This window comes from Acanthochromis polyacanthus, chromosome 15, assembly GCF_021347895.1.
Source record: "Acanthochromis polyacanthus isolate Apoly-LR-REF ecotype Palm Island chromosome 15, KAUST_Apoly_ChrSc, whole genome shotgun sequence".
In the NCBI taxonomy this organism is placed as follows: domain Eukaryota; kingdom Metazoa; phylum Chordata; class Actinopteri; family Pomacentridae; genus Acanthochromis; species Acanthochromis polyacanthus.
The window spans coordinates 28,087,384-28,102,181 of NC_067127.1; the positions used below are offsets into that span (position 1 = coordinate 28,087,384).

The 14,798-nt window shown below is 47.4% G+C and overlaps 1 long non-coding RNA gene across 1 annotated transcript; it reads left to right on the forward strand.

Moving 5' to 3' along the window:
* The first annotated feature begins 1,985 nt into the window (after nt 1–1,985).
* LOC127537419 (uncharacterized) lies at nt 1,986–5,481 on the forward strand. The gene is made up of 3 exons (XR_007947041.1): nt 1,986–2,111; nt 4,812–4,933; nt 5,077–5,481. It is a non-coding gene; the product is annotated as an uncharacterized LOC127537419 (long non-coding RNA).
* Nucleotides 5,482–14,798: the final 9,317 nt, after the last annotated feature.

The following is a 14,798-nucleotide window of genomic DNA, read 5'->3' on the forward strand; positions in this document are numbered from 1 at the left end:
GAGGTCAGAGGGATGAGGTGGACTTCGCCGCCATGCCATCTGATACTACAGTAACTCAGCTCAATGCAGCAGTAAAAGGGTGGGACCTGAAGAAGAGGTTCTACCAGACGAAGAAGGAAAAAGAGTCACAACAGCAACCACCAAAGGCTAAGCCACCACAAGAGACCCCTCAACGAACAAGAGAACCAAACCTACCATCGTGTTCTCGTTCCTGGCCTAACCGACCAGCCCCCAGAGACCAGGCAAGACCAGCCCAGAACAAGCAACCATTCCAACCTCGACAGACCCAGAAGCTGGCTGGTGAAAGGAAGGGTGATTACCTGCCTCCAGAAGAATACAGAAAGCTGACCCCAGAGCAGAGAGATGCCCTCTGCGCAGCTCGCCAAGCAGCGAGCCCTCAAGGGCCGGAGAAATGATGATCCAAGAGGCGCGGGTCACCCTAGAACATGCCTACTGGAAGGGGGATGAAATCTACACTGATGTGGATGGAGTCCCTTACCAAATAGACTCCGGGGCAGAGGTGTCGATGACCCGCAAGAGCCTTGACGTAGCAGGACACCTACAGGCCCAACTAGCTGATGGAACAGTTAGAGAGTTCCCATATGCAAGTTGGAAAGGAGTTGTATGGGTTCTGGGGCCTTTCAATCTGGTAACGACAAAAGACCTAAAGCGGTTACATCAACCCAAGAAGAACATGCCAGTCGAGAGACTGAAGAAGTTGCACGCACGCCTGATTCACTTTACACCTCAGCAAGAAGAGTTCCAGCTTAGACAGTGGTACAAGCCAGTCGATGTGGAAGAAGTCGCAGTACAGAAGGTTGAAGAAAGTGATCTTTCAGCTGCAGGAAAAGAACGGCTGAAAGAAATCATCTCAAAAGCCAAGGTGGCACGGTTCAAGAATGATTGTGGGGATCTTGGGGAGAAGTACACCCATACCATCATTGGAGGAGTGCATCCAGCAGTCCGCCAATATCCCCTCAATCCAGGTGCAGTAGAAGAAATGGACTTGATCGTTAAAGAACTGAGCGCCCTGGGGATAATCCGAGAAGAGCTGAATCCAATAACCAACAGCCCGATCCAGGCAGTGAAGAAACCTGAGTCGGCGGGAGGAGGATGGAGGCCAGTGATCAACTTTAAAGCCCTTAACCGACGGACGACCGCGAACAAGGCAAGTTTGATCAATCCCCAAGGTACCTTGAAGACCCTACAGGTCAAGAAATACAAGTCCTGTATTGACCTGGCAAATGGATTCTTCTCTCTGCGCCTAGCCAAAGCTTCACAAGGCAAAACAGCATTCACGCATAAGGGAAAAGCTTATGTGTGGACCTGACTGCCCCAAGGCTTCAAGAACTCGCCAAATGTGTTCCAAGCTGCTGTAATATGGAATAAATTTCCTATCATAATTCAAGAGCATTTTAAATTGATTTGAGGGCAGCATTTATCGATTTCATTCTCAGATTTTGTGATGTTGTCTCTCAGAACTCTGCTCTCACGCTCAAATTTGCTCTGCGCGTGCTCAAACTGAGTCCTCGCACTCGGTTAAGATGGTGCTCGCGCAGATTTCCTGCGCTCAAACTCTTCCTCTTGCTCTCACGGAGCTTCTGCTCACGGATCTCTGCTCTGCTCTCAGATTTTTTGTGTATCAACGCTGTCAACCAATAGAAGGCCGGCGAGTTTTGACCAATCACATTATCCCTGTTTGTATACGGGTGCGTTTGCTGTTTTCCGAGGAGCATCGCATACGGGTGGGCACTCTTTCAACAGGTTTTATCCACTCCCTACCTCCGGGACTGTAATAAATGTGATTTCTTTTATTTTTTTTGACCACCGTTGGAATAAAATATCATTCAATGCATACAACAGCGTCCGAGCTTCTCATTAAAACGGCTATATTGTATAATAATAGCGGCATCGAACACTGCTCTTTGAGGTGTGCTGGTGGAGAAAACAATGTCACCATGACGCCGCTCGGGGACGGCTGCCATCTTGGTCCGGTCATTGTACTTACAGTTCAGCAGCAGAAAGAACCAGATGCCAGAGCACTGTGCCGCATATTCGTGTTCAAATCGCCGGATTGTCGAAAACAGGGCACGAGGGATTACTTTTCACAAGTAAGATTGAACATTGCTATTGGTTGTATTCTGTGAATCGAATATTACTGTGCTGTATTTATGCCCACCAGCGAAATCATGGCCAGCTAGCTAGGCTATGTTTACTGCCGGTGTTGACCCGTCTGTGAACTGAGACTTTATACACACGTGGACAAAATTGTTGGTACCCCTCAGTTAAAGAAGGAAAAACCCACAATTCTCACTGAAATCACTTGAAACTCACAAAAGTAACAATAAATAAAAATGTATTGAAAATTAAATAATCAAAAACAGCCATTACTTTTGAATTGTTGATTAACATAATTATTTAAAAAAACAAACTAATGAAACAGGCCTGGACAAAAATGATGGTACCTCTATAAAAGATTGAAAACTATTTGACCAGAGTGACATGATTAACTCAGGTGTGTCATTTAATTGACATCACAGGTGTTTCCAAACTCATAATCAGTCAGTCTGCCTATTTAAAGGGAGACAAGTAGTCACCCTGCTGTTTGGTGAAAAGGTGTGTACCACACTGAACATGAACAGAAAGCGAAGGAGAGAATTGTCCCAGAACATCCGAAAAAAAATTATAGACAAACATCTTAAAGGTAAAGGCTATAAGACCATCTCTAAACAGCTTGAAGTTCCTGTGACAACAGTGGCTCATATTATTCAGAAGTTCAAGACCCATGGGACAGTAGCCAACCTCCCTGGACGTGGCCGCAAGAGGAAAATTGATGACAAATTGAAGAGACGGATCGTTCGAATTGTATCCAAAGAGCCCAGAGCAACCTTCAAAGAAATTAAAGGTGAACTCCAAGGCCAAGGTACATCAGTGTCAGATCGCACCATTCGTCGTTGTTTGAGCCAAAGTGGACTTCATGGGAGACGACCAAGGAGGACACCACTGCTGAAAAAAACTCATAAAAAAGCGAGACTGGAATTTGCAAAAATGCATGTTGACAAGCCACAAAGCTTCTGGGAGAATGTCCTTTGGACAGATGAGACCAAACTGGAGCTTTTTGGTAAGGCACATCAACTCTATGTTCATAGACTCAAAAACCAAGCATACGAAGAAAAGAACACTGTCCCTACGGTGAAACATGGAGGAGGCTCCGTAATGTTTTGGGGCTGCTTTGCTGCATCTGGCACAGGGTGTCTTGAAAGTGTGCAAGGTACGATGAAATCTGACGACTATCAAGGCATTCTGGAGAGAAATGTGCTGCCTAGTGTCAGAAAGCTTGGTCTCAGTCGCAGGTCATGGGTCTTCCAACAGGACAACGATCCAAAACACACAGCCAAAAACACCCAAGAATGGCTGAGAGAAAAGCGTTGGACTATTCTAAAGTGGCCTTCTATGAGCCTAGATCTGAATCCCATTGAACATATGTGGAAGGAGCTGAAACATGCCATTTGGAGAAGACACCCATCAAACCTGAGACAACTGGAGCTGTTTGCTCATGAGGAGTGGGCCAAAATACCTGTTGACAGCTGCAGAACGCTCATTGACAAATACAGAAATCGTTTAATTGCAGTGATTGCCTCAAAAGGTTGTGCAACAAAATATTAAGTTATGGGTACCATCATTTTTGTCCAGCCCTATTTCATTAGTTTGTTTTTTAAATAATTATGTTAATCAACAATTCAAAAGTGATGGCTGATTTTGATTATTTAATTTTCAATAAATTTTTATTTATTGTTACTTTTGTGAGTTTCAAGTGATTTCAGTGAGAATTGTGGGTTTTTTCTTCTTTAACTGAGGGGTACCAACAATTTTGTCCACGTGTGTAAGTCATATTCCACTGACTTAGATTACAACTGACACAGGAAAGCTAAAATATATATTACTGGTATAACATTGACCAGCGAATTTTACACAGGTGGCACAGACTGTATTGTTCACATGTAATTCACCTTAAGAACAGTAAGCTAGCTCTAATGTGTCATACCCACCCACTTACTTAAAAATACAGACAACTGAACATCTGACTGTAGAATAGTTTGCAAACAAGGTTATTCACAGTTTATGTCACGAATGGTGGTGGTAGAACCCAGGCGCAGATACCAACAGGTGTAGTGGTGAAAATAGGGTTTATTGAACCAAAATAAAACATCCAAAAGGCAGCAAAACAACACAAGGGACACGTACTCACAAACAGAGCAAATCCTTTACCGGGAGGAACCAGCTTAGGCAAGTCCAAAAGTACTAAGTCCACAAAGGGGTGAGTCCATAAAAGAAAAACCTAAGTAGTCCAAAGGGAAAATCCTCAAAAATCCAGAGTAAGGGGAAAATCAGAAGGTGTAAGAAACGGTTCGTGCTGTGACGCTCCCACACACAAAGAGGGGAGCAGGGGATATTTAAACTAAAAGGGGAAGGCAGGTGAATAAAGTTGAGCTGATTGCTCCTCAGCTGAGTCTAATGACAATAATTAGTCCTGCAGCAAGCAATCAGCTGTGAGCGAGAGAGGGAGAAAGGGAAACAAAAACCAGGCAGGAGCTGCAACAGCATCCTGACAGAAACCAGAAACAAAACCAAGTCAGGAGCCGGACGGCTTCCTGACAGTTTAAGCAGTTTTGGTTCATTATCAACAGATATGCATCAAAATAGGAGTTTTGTTGAAGAAAGGTTGTAAGAAACTTGAAGAAAACCTCTTGACCTCTTTTGTAAGATGTTTTTGTATAGACTCTCCCAAATCTTCCATTTTCATTTTGAAGGTGATGTGTGCCGTGCAAGCTTGGTCAGAGATGCTGTACCATCATCATTTGATGAGAGCTCCCACCTTCTAGCTCTGAAAAACAATGGAGGCCTACTGATTCCATCACAAGGCACAGTGAAGGTTTGACTTTATAATCTTGTATATTTTTTTTAATATTTGCATGTTAAAGTTGCTTTGTTCTTTATTTTCTCTGTACTGTAAAGTGTCTTTTAGCACTGTGTAAAGCGCTATATAAATATAATTTTTTTTTTTATCATTATAAGGTGCTGAGAGTTGCAGAGAGGGTGATTCGCCAGGCTTCAGCAAAACAAGCTCCAAAGGTGTCAACAGTCACACACAACGTTCGGGAGGAGATTGGAATGGAGGTGGTTTTTCTGCTTGGGGAACACATTGAAGAAAGACAGTTTGGTATCGACAACCATCATTCCAGCTTGTTGTCATTGGTTGTGTCCGTGTTTCTCAAGATAAGGCTGCACCATATTGCCAAACTTACCTGTCTTGACCTGCAGAAAGGGAGCACGACAAAGAAGCTCTGCAAAACAGTCCTCTTTCATTGGTTTTAGCTGTAAAACGTTTGTACATGTGTAAATGTGGTTTAGGGCAGGGATGTCATGTTCTTGTGTTAACTTGAGAATTTACATTTACATTACATTTTATTCTCTCTACATACGTGATTTATATATGTAGTATGATTTTCTCTGATATATAACTTTTACATATATATGTGAATGTTGATTTATATATATATTCCTTTTCTCTGATATATAACTTATATCTACTGTTTTATATAGAAATATGTGTTCATTAGTCAGTATATGTAAATATGGCGTAATCATATATTGTCTCTTCAAATTATTAAAATAATTTACTGCTATTATCTGCTTACAGTGTTTGCAAAATACTTGTCTACAGTCGAGCTTAATATCAGAATATTCTATTACTGTTAATCCCGCTATGAATATTAAAATACGCTGAACCATTTGTCCTGTATCATAGATACATGTATGACGTTTGCAACAAATAAAAAAAGTGTGAAAATCAGTTTAATATTCAGAGTTAAGATGGATTAAATGCGCTGTCAAACAGTGCTGAGTGGAGCGGGTGACCAGACCAAGATGGCAGCCCCACCACTCGTCATGTGGCGTCTACTCATATATAAATATGTCTATGCAGTAGATGGCTTGCTAAAATGGACCGGCAAAGTCGAAGCGCTCAGGCAAGTTATTTTTAAATTCATTTTAATGAAAACTATAAAATATTTATTTGATCATATACCTGATTTTAAGCATACATGAACACCATACAAAATGTATTTATATATCCCTGTATTTTCTTTGTTTTGTTTTGAGAACGATTTATATCATTAATAATTGGATCCTATCCTCATCAGGAAGTGGTACTGAAAATGTTAAATATAAGCATTCTTGTTTCAGGTTATGTTTAATTAGTTTTATCAGTCATCCTGACTTGGACCTTGACTATCTAAACTTCATGTGCACCCATGAATTGATGATTGAACTGATGGAATTACTTGCTCATTTTCTATGTTCTGTCTAACCAGACAGCACAGTTCTATTAAGTCATGTACTATATCCAATGGCAACTCTATCTGGTCTGCTAATGCGTCAGCAAGTATCAATTCATGGGTGCACATGAAGTTTAGATAGTGAAGGTCCAAGTAAGGATGACTGATGACATACTGAAACTTGGTTTGCAGTCTTTCAAAGATATGACGTCTGAGCAGGTTCTGTTGGAAAAGAAAGCAGTGCATATTGGCGCATTGTCTTATCTGAGTGTACTGACCTCATTTGCACATTAAACATAACCTGAAACAAGAATGCTTATATTTAACATTTTCAGTACCACTTCCTGATGAGGATAGGATCCAATTATTAATGATATAAATCATTTTCAAAACAAAACAAAGAAAATACAGGGATATATAAATACATTTTGTATGGTGTTCATGTATATTTAAAACCAGATATATGATCAAATAAATATTATATAGATTTCATTAAAATGAATATAAAAATAACTTGCCTGAGCGCTTCAACTTTGCCGGTCCATTTTAGCAAGCCATCTGCTGTCCCGCTGAAGGATGGTGACATTGTTTTCTCCACCAGCACACCTCAAAGAGCAGTGTTCGATGCCGCTATTATTATACAATATAGCCATTTTAATGAGAAGCTCGGACGCTGTTGTATGCATTGAATGATATTTTATTCCAACGGTGGTCAAAAAAATAAAAGAAATCACATTTTTTACAGTCCCGGAGGTAGGGAGTGGATAAAACCTGTTGAAAGAGTGCCCGCCCGTATGCGACGCTCCTCGGAAAACAGCAAACGCACCCGTATACAAACAGGGATAATGTGATTGGTCAAAGCTCGCCGGCCTTCTATTGGTTGACAGCGTTGATACACAAAAAATCTGAGAGCAGAGCAGAGATCCGTGAGCAGAAGCTCCGTGAGAGCAAGAGGAAGAGTTTGAGTTTGAGCGCAGGAAATCTGCGCGAGCACCATCTTAACCGAGTGCGAGGACACAGTTTGAGCACGCACAGAGCAAATTTGAGCGCGAGAGCAGAGTTCTGAGAGACAATATCACATAATCTGAGAATGAAATCGATAAATGCTGCCCTCAAATCAATTTAAAATGCTCTTGAATTATGATAGGGAATTCATTCCATACTGTAATGGATATTCTACAAGTACTTGGAACGACGATCTACATTGACGACGTGTTCATCGCAGACGACTTTGAGGAGGAACACCTGGAAAAGCTGCAAAAAATTGTTGAGAAGCTGACGGATGCAGGATTAAAGCTAAATCTGAAAAAGTGTCAATTTGGCCAGTTTGAGGTAAACTACCTAGGATTCCAGGTCTCAACCGACCTGGGGATCTCTGAGGGATACCGAGAGAAGCTGGAACAAATTAATTCAATTCAATTCAATTCAATTTTATTTATAGAGCGTCAATTACAGTCAACTCGTCTCAAGACGCTTTACAGAACCCAAATGCCTGACCCCCAGAGCAAGCCCAAAGGCGACAGTGGCAAGGAAAAACACCCTTTTAACAGGGAAGAAACCTCGAGCAGAACCCGGCTCTATATAGGGGGGACCCATCTGCCTGCTGGCCGGGCGGGTTGAGAAGGACAGAAGAGGGCAAGGGGGAGGGATGGGAGAAGAGGGAGGGGTGGGAAAGCAAGGAAAACACAACACACATTTGGATACATGCATGACAGGATATGTGACACAGACAAAGTATAAGCTAACATTGAAAACTGACTCATAATTTACTCTTATGATGTACGGCTCTGACATTAAACATACTCCATATATAGCTAGCAGTAAAATTCAAACAGTATGTAAGTTAGCATAACAGTATAGTGAAGGCAATGCAGAGTTGACTGGTGGAAAAAGGGAGTTGGAAGCAGAGGGCTGGAGGAAGGTCAGCAGCAGCATCCCACAGTGGACATGGTGGAGACTGGACCAGCTGGTGGAACATCAACCGCAGATCTGAAGCATCCAGCTCTGGAACTAGTGACACTCGGAGAAATAGCACAGGGGGAAACAGAGTGAATGTACTGCAATAACGGTATACATATTAAATGTAAAGGTAGATAGAGAAGGGCTCAGTGCGTCAAGAAAAGTCCCCCAGCAGCCTAGGCCTATAGCAGCATGACTAGAGGCAGAACGAAGGGACGTCCAAGAAGGAGTCAGCTGTGCAAATGAAGACACAAGCCGAACCCCTGTGGGTCACCCAGTCAGCCCCAACTATAAGATTTGTCAAAAAAGGAATGTTTTAAGCCTGGTCTTAAAAATAGAGAGGGTGTCTGCCTCCCGAACCCAAACTGGGAGCAGGTTCCACAGGAGAGGCGCCTGATAACTGAAGGATCTGCCTCCCATTCTACTTTTAGAAATTCTAGGAACAGCAAGTAAGCCTGCAGCTTGAGAGTGAAGAGTTCTACTAGGATAATAAGGTACTATCAGATCTTTAACATATGATGGAGATTGGTTATTAAGAGCTTTATATGTCAGAAGAAGGATTTTAAATTCTATTCTGGATTTAACAGGAAGCCAGTGAAGAGAAGCAAGTATAGGGGAAATATGATCTCTTTTGCTAACTCCTGTCAGTACTCTCGCAGCAGCGTTTTGGATCAACTGTAGATGTTTGAGAGAACTATTTGGACAACCCGATAATAAGGAATTGCAATAGTCAAGCCTGGAAGTAACAAAAGCATGAACTAATTTTTCTGCATCACTCTGAGACAGAATGTTCCTGATTTTTACAATATTACGCAGGTGAAAAAAGGAAGTCCTACAGACTGTCAGGGCTCCCTCCTCACCCCCATCCTTCCCACCTGACATCCCCAAATATCCCTTTTCCCATCTGCTTTTCTCCCCCCTCTCCTGTTTCCTCTGCCCTGCCTGTCCCTCATCCACTCCTCTGCCCCACCTGTCTCATCTGTTCCTCTGCCCTGCCTGGCCTGTCTATTTTCCATCCGCTCCTCTGTCCTGTCCTTCCCCTACAGCTCGGTGCCTGAGTGGAGTCTAGCTTCTCCAGCTGACTCCACTCAGGCAATCAACTCTCTCCACGTCTCCCGGGCAGCTGACAACCATCCCACTAACGACTCACCACTGCAATAAAGACTGGCTCAGCCTTCCACTCCCTGCCAGAGTATTGAACAAAGAACCATGCAGTTCGGTTTGCGCTCTAGCCTTCAGCATTTTCTGTTTTAAGTTCTGCCGTGTTTCTTGACTTGTTTTCTCCCGCTTTTGTTCAGTTCGGCTGCCCGGGAACCCCCACTCCTGCCTGGAACCCCCACTCCTGCCTGGAACCCCCACTCCTGCCTGGAACCCCCACTCCTGCCTGGACCCCCCACTCCTGCCTGGACCCCCCACTCCTGCCTGGACCCCCCACTCCTGCCTGGACCCCCACTCCTGCCTGGACCCCCACTCCTGCCCGGAACTCCCCGCTCCTACACCCTAGTTTTCCCCCCACCTAGCCACCATTCTCACCCCCCAAATAATAAACCCCTTGCATTCAGCCAGCCCTGGTAGTGTGGTTTTCTGCTCAGGTCCACCAGCTCAGCGCGTGACAGAATACTCTGGCCACAAACGGACCCAGAGAGCCCACTACCGGGGTTGGACCCATCCTCTCCCCTCCACAGCCCTCGCCATCCCCGTAATTGGAATCCCTCTGCTCTGCTCCTCGTCTGGTCACCGTCAGTCCTGTGAGTAACTCTTCTTTTGTTAAATCCAGTCAAGCCAGTACACCCCCCGGTTAATTTTGTTGGAGCCCCCTGTTTAGTTCCCAACCATCATGTCAGTGAATGACTCCTCCTCTCCCTTCTGGGGAACCCGTTGGGCAGTAAAGCTGCCGTCCAAGAGGCACCATGGTTCCCTGGGTTCTGCCTCAGCGAGACCGCACTCCGGCCCTCCGTCTCCAGTCCACACGGGAGCCATCTTTTTGAACCGGACCCCGACCTCAGCTCCCCAGAACCGGACCCCGACCTCAGCTCCCCAGAACCGGACCCCGACCTCAGCTCCCCAGAACCGGACCCCGACCCAGTCCTCGGTACCCCCGAGCCAGGTGCCGACCCAGGATGTAGGTGCGTCCTATGTTTTCTTCTTTTCATGCAAAGAGAACAGTGTTTTCTTTTATGCTGTAAGCGACCTCTGGCGGGAGTGGAAGGAGTCTGGGAAGGAGAGCACAGTAGTCTTGGCGCGCAGGTTAGCTGCCCAGAGGCCCGAGCTAACCTGCCGCCTACCCCAGGAAATACTGGACTTCCTGGACAGCTCCATCACACTCCCCCATGGCAGCCACCCGCCTCCAGTTCCCGCGGTGGTCGACGCACCGCCTCCAGTTCCCGCGGTGGTCGACGCACCGCCTCCAGTTCCCGCGGTGGTCGACGCACCGCCTCCAGTTCCCGCGGTGGTCGACGCACCGCCTCCGGCCCCCAGGATTTCGGCTGCCGTCGAAAGGCTTAAGGCCTCCCCTCCAGACCCGCCCCTGGACCCTGCTCCGCCCCCGGAGGGGCTCCCGGCTCCGCCCCCGGAGGGGCTCCCGGCTCCGCCCCCGGAGGGGCTCCCGGCTCCGCCCCCAGTTCCCGAGGAGGTCGACGACGCTCCGCCTCCGCTCCCCGAGGAGGCCGTCGACGCCCCGCCTCCGCTCCCTGCAACCTCGGCAACCTTAAAAGGGATTAAGGTCCTCCCCGAGTCCAGGAAGAGGTTTTGCGCCTCCCATCCTGCGCCGCCCCCGGAGGGGCCCCTGGATCCTGCGCCGCCCCCGGAGGGGCCCCTGGATCCTGCGCCGCCCCCGGAGGGGCCCCTGGATCCTGCGCCGCCCCCGGAGGGGCCCCTGGCCCAGTGTTCGGTCCTGCCCCCGGAGGACCCACCGGACCCGGCTCTGCCCCCGGAGGACCCACCGGACCCGGCTCTGCCCCCGGAGGACCCACCGGACCCGGCTCTGCCCCCGGAGGACCCACCGGACCCGGCTCTGCCCGGCCCCCGGGCCGTCCGCCGGAGCGGCCCGGCCTGTCTGTCCGGCCCCCGGGCCGTCCGCCGGAGCGGCCCCGCCTGTCTGTCCGGCCCCCGGGCCGTCCGCCGGAGCGGCCCCTCCGGCTTGTCCTGCCTCGACCTGTCCCGCCTTCGGGCCGTCCCCCGAAGCGGACCCTCCGGCCCGCCCACCGGAACGGACCCTCCGGCCCACTCATCCCCAGCCAGTCCGGCCCACGGTCCGTCCTCCGGAGCGGACCCTCCGCCCTATCCATCCTCGGCCAGTTGAGCCTTCGGGCCGACCCCCAGAGCTACTGCCCTGCTAGTCCAGTCCGGCCCTTTCCTTCACTCAGTCCAGTCCGGCCCTTTCCTTCACTCAGTCCAGTCCGGCCCTTTCCTTCACTCAGTCCAGTCCGGCCCTTTCCTTCACTCAGTCCAGTCCGGCCCTTTCCTGTTGTCAGTTCACTCAGTCCAGTCCGGCCCTTTCCCAATCCTGCCCCTTCCAGTTTCCCCTGTGGGCCCTTCCAGTTTCCCCTGTGGGCCCTTCCAGTTTCCCCTGTGGGCCCTTCCAGTTTCCCCTGTGGGCCCTTCCAGTTTCCCCTGTGGGCCCTTCCAGTTTCCCCTGTGGGCCCCCTGGCTGCCCGTGGTAGCCGTGGGTTCTCGCCCCGGCTGGCTCCGTAGGGCGCCAGGAGGCGCCCATTGAGGGGGGGGTGCTGTCAGGGCTCCCTCCTCACCCCCATCCTTCCCACCTGACATCCCCAAATATCCCTTTTCCCATCTGCTTTTCTCCCCCCTCTCCTGTTTCCTCTGCCCTGCCTGTCCCTCATCCACTCCTCTGCCCTGCCTGTCCCTCATCCACTCCTCTGCCCTGCCTGTCCCTCATCCACTCCTCTGCCCCACCTGTCTCATCTGTTCCTCTGCCCTGCCTGGCCTGTCTATTTTCCATCCGCTCCTCTGTCCTGTCCTTCCCCTACAGCTCGGTGCCTGAGTGGAGTCTAGCTTCTCCAGCTGACTCCACTCAGGCAATCAACTCTCTCCACGTCTCCCGGGCAGCTGACAACCATCCCACTAACGACTCACCACTGCAATAAAGACTGGCTCAGCCTTCCACTCCCTGCCAGAGTATTGAACAAAGAACCATGCAGTTCGGTTTGCGCTCTAGCCTTCAGCATTTTCTGTTTTAAGTTCTGCCGTGTTTCTTGACTTGTTTTCTCCCGCTTTTGTTCAGTTCGGCTGCCCGGGAACCCCCACTCCTGCCTGGAACCCCCACTCCTGCCTGGAACCCCCACTCCTGCCTGGACCCCCACTCCTGCCCGGAACTCCCCGCTCCTACACCCTGGTTTTCCCCCCACCTAGCCACCATTCTCACCCCCCAAATAATAAACCCCTTGCATTCAGCCAGCCCTGGTAGTGTGGTTTTCTGCTCAGGTCCACCAGCTCAGCGCGTGACACAGACTTGCTTTATGTGTGAGTTAAAGGACATGTCCTGGTCAAAAATAACTCCAAGATTCCTCACAGTAGTACTGGAGGCCAATGTGATGCCATAACTATTTGCTTTGAAAGCGAGTTTCTAAGATGTTTGGGGCCAAATACAATGACTTCAGTTTTGTCTGAATTTAGCAGTAGGAAGTTAAAAGTCATCCAGGTTTTAATGTCCTTAAGACAATCTTGCAGTCTAGCTAACTGATCAGTTTCATCTGGCTTCATAGATAAATACAATTGTGTGTCATCTGCATAACAATGGAAGTTAATACAATGCTTCCTAATAATATTGCCTAAAGGAAGCATGTATAATGTGAAAAGTATCGGTCCTAAGACAGAACCCTGAGGAACTCCATGATTAACTTTAGTATGCTCAGAAGAGTTATTGTTGACATGCACAAACTGGAACCTATCTGATAAGTAGGATTTAAACCAGTCCAGTGCTGTCCCTTTAATGCCAATTGAATGTTCTAGACGCTGTAATAAAATGTTGTGGTCGATTGTGTCAAACGCTGCACTAAGATCTAACAAAACAAGTATAGAGACTAGTCCATTATCTGATGCTATGAGAAGGTCATTAGTAACTTTCACTAGAGCTGTTTCTGTGCTATGATGCACTCTGAAGCCTGACTGAAACATTTCAAACAAATTATTCCTTTGTAAGTGTTCACATAATTGATTTGCAACTGTTCTTTCCAGAATTTTAGAGAGAAATGGTAGGTTGGATATCGGTCTATAGTTAGGTAACACATCTGGATCTAAAGTGGGCTTTTTAAGCAAAGGTTTGATGACAGCAACCTTAAAAGCCTGTGGTACATAGCCTGTTACTAGAGAGAGATTAATCAGATCTAACATTGAAGAATTAATTAAAGGTAAAATCTCCTTGAAGAGTCTAGTTGGGATAGGATCTAAAAGACATGTTGATGGTTTGGATGTAGAAACTGTTGAAATTAGTTCAGAGAGACATATAGGAGTGAAGAATTCTAAAGATTCATCAGGTCTAACAGCCAATTCAAAAGCATCTGTGACATTTGTAGGAAGGGCCAGATTAATTTTATCTCTAATCATAACTATTTTATGTGTAAAGAAGCTCATGAAGTCGTTACTGGTTAAAGCTAAAGGAATACAAGGTTCAACAGAGCTCTGACTCTTTGTCAGCCTGGCTACAGTGCTAAAGAGAAACCTAGGGTTGTTCTTGTTCTCATCTATTAAAGATGAATAATAAGTTGTCCTGGCATTACGAAGAGCTTTTTTATAGATTACTAGACTATTTTTCCAAGCCACATACACTTCCTCTGAATTAGTGGAATACCACTTTCTTTCCAGCTTTCGGGATGCCTGCTTTAAAGTCCGCAGCTGGGAATTAGACCTCCAGGATCCTGGGATTGTGCAACTACGTGAGAGACCATGTTCCTGGATACCAGAAGTATGCCAGATCGCTGTATGCAAGATTGAAGAAAGCTGAAGACCAGCCTGAGGAGGACCACGACAAGACTTGGACATGGACAGCAACAGATCAGCACCATCTGGAAGAACTGAAGAAGGCGATCCAGGGGGCCCTACGGTTAGAGCCCAGGAGCCTAACGACCAGACTGGTAGCTGAGACGAGCTGCGACGACGACGACGCAGCTAAAACCAGAGTCAGCAACGAAGGAGCAGGAATTGTGGCTCTATGGAGCTACACACTGACATCCGTGGAGAAGAAGTACCCCCCAGAAGAAAAGGAATTGGCAGTCCTGGCAAGATACTGGAGTGCCCTGAAAGACCTGGCACAGGGTCAGGGCATCAAAGTCAACACCCAGAGCCAAGTACACCGATTCCTGAGAAAGGCCACTGTAGAGAGCACAAAGGCGACCAATGCGAGATGGGGAAGATGGGAGGACATCCTACTAGACCCGGACCTCGAGATTGGGTCAACTCAACCTGCAAGTAAGAAAGCACCAAAGCCTGAAGAACCAACAGAGGAGCCGTATGAATGGACTCTGTACACCGACGGATCAAGGAAAA